Raw genomic sequence first — 2,741 nt, 5'->3', positions numbered from 1 at the left:
TAATCAATATTAAAAACACTAGGTGGCGCTCCATCTTTCTATTTGTGACATCCAACAATTTGTTTGTTTGTAATTAAGCACAAAGCTACACAATGGGCTATCTGTGCTCTGCCCACCACGGGTATCGAAACCCGGATTCTAGCGTTGTAAGTCCGCAGACATACCGCTCTGCCACTGGGGAGCAACATCCAACAGATGCCATTTAATTTAGTTTTTTTTTAGTACCAACCTTTACAATGGACTATCTGTGCTGTTCCAACCATGGGTATCGAAACCCGATTTCTAGCGTTGTTTAATACCGTGTTTTAATGTAAAGAGAACCACTAAACATTTAACTTAGTAAAGTAAAATAGATTTATATACATATTTCTAGTATTCTATAGTTGTGTGACGTTCATCAAAGGGATGATTAATGTTTTTCAGTTCTTCTTTAATTGAATACGCCTATTGTTACAGTACGAAATTATTTTGGATCTACTTTTCTCTCGAATTATATATGCCTTCATGAATACTTCAAAAAGTGGATGTGTAAATAAATCAATTACTTGTCACTAGCTTTACAACGTAGAAACGAGGCAAGTAAACAGTTTAATTATTAAACCCTAGTTGCATATCAGCAAAAGTATATACATTATTTATTGGAAAATGGACAAAACTACGTACGATGTGACTAATAACTGTTGGTGTTGTGCTCGTGCTCATGTCACCTAGTAGAGACATATTGCACCAGCACATGCACAACAATGAATGTTTTTACTATACAAGGAAAGGAACTAACACATAATTGTGTCAAAGTATAGAATTATCTCAGATGTTTAACAAATATATTAATGACATAATTTATATGATATTCGAACAAAACGTCTGAAAAAGCTTATGGTCTTGTTTCTGTAGCAAAAGAAAATAAGTAGAAAAAAAACGTTTTTGGCCTCGTTGTAGAGCTCTAGATTTCGGAGCTGAGGAGCCGGATTTGAATCGGTACCATGCTACAAAACAATACCCCATTTTAAGGTGTGGGTGCATTATAATTATGATTGGTGATTGGTAGGATGCTGCTGATTGAGGACGGCGGCAGATAGCCTGAGTAGCTTTATCATAAATTCGAAATATAAAACAGTTTCAGAAAGTGTATTAAGTGATCACATAGTTATGATTCTAAAGATGGTTCATATATTTCTCTTACAGTTATAGTCCAGTAGGTGTTTTATAATCCAATCCCTGATAAATGATCCTATAATTATAATACATAAAGTTGTTCTTAGCTTAAACCCTACTAAATTATCGTATAGTTATAGCTCAAAAGATATTTCACAGTTTACATCCTTCTGAATGCTCATATAAATATAGTCCAAAAGGTCTTGCATATGCATAATTTAAATTCAGTACTACAAAATTGGAGATTGCCACAGCTGAACCCTAGGGGTCTCTGAACCTAGTATTTTAGTCTATATGTACACAAAGTGTCATTGGTATCCTTTCACTAGTTTGTGAGTATAGCCACAGTCTTCTTCTGGATAATTTCTAACTATTGCAAGAGCTTCCGAAGCTTTCTTTAACTGGGATGTAGTCAATTTGTTTTAAACATTTTTTCACCAAGTATACAAGTGCTTCGTGTAATGCTAAAACCAAGTGTTGGTGGTGTCGCTATACTTTATGTTCACTAAACTGTACGAATCTTTTCCTTTTTCGTTCCGTTTTCCATGACCATTTGATCCAACTAGTACACCTACCTTAATCTTCTTTTAAATTAAAGTCACTCACTATCATCAAATATCTTTTTGACTTCGATGACTGCATAGATTCCTCAACAACTTGATAAAAGTTTACGATTTCCTCTTCTTCATTATCAGATGTAGTCACGTAATCTTGACTAATATTACCCTGTCTGAATTAGGACAGAAGCCAATTACTTGATTTCCTTTTTTATTGCCAGGCCTACCCCTCTGTGGTATTTATCCCATATTGAATACATAAATGTCCCTGAAACAGTCCATCTAGTCTCACGTCGCTCTAGAATGTCACACATTAATCTTTTCATCTCCCGCCATACGTTCAATATCGATTCTTTACATTCCATGTTCCTATCTTCATGTTGGTCTTTTCATCTTCATCTTCATACAAGGCTTTCCATTGCCGCTTTTCTGGGTTCCAATATCAGAATTGAGAGGCCCAACAGGAGTGGGCTTCGTATACAGCTAGTTATGACGGAATCTACTATTTACAGGAACAGCGGAACTCCTTCTGGTAACCTACTTGAACAGATTGTCCGAAGGTCCTTTATCCTGCTGTGAATAATTTACTACTTCATTCAAACATCCCATAGCTAAATAGGACTAAACAATGCAGTTACAACGTCCAGACCCCACCACAACAGAAGGGTATTAGCACCATTGGCTGGATGGATGTCAGGAGGTTTTTAATGGGATAGTATTTGACGACCAGTGCAATGTCTAAAACCTTTTGACAGAATTCCCACGCCGAGAACCCCTGTTTATAATCCGAACGCTGCTAAGTAATCTTATGTTAATACAGATGATTCCAATGAATAAATATTATTATTATTATCGAAGAATAGGACTCAGTAATTCAGTGAGCTTCTTGAATGTTCTGATAAATTCATTGCATGTTGTACACTTGTAATAAATGTGTATATAGGTGTTTCTCCTCACGATGAAACAAAGAAAATCATACATATCATTAAAACTGCGAACATATAGCTGTATGTACGTGCATTTAGAGTT

This window comes from Limulus polyphemus, unplaced genomic scaffold (assembly GCF_000517525.1).
Source record: "Limulus polyphemus unplaced genomic scaffold, Limulus_polyphemus-2.1.2 Scaffold1078, whole genome shotgun sequence".
NCBI classification, from domain to species: Eukaryota; Metazoa; Arthropoda; class Merostomata; order Xiphosura; family Limulidae; genus Limulus; species Limulus polyphemus.
Note: the sequence above shows the minus strand (reverse complement) of the source record.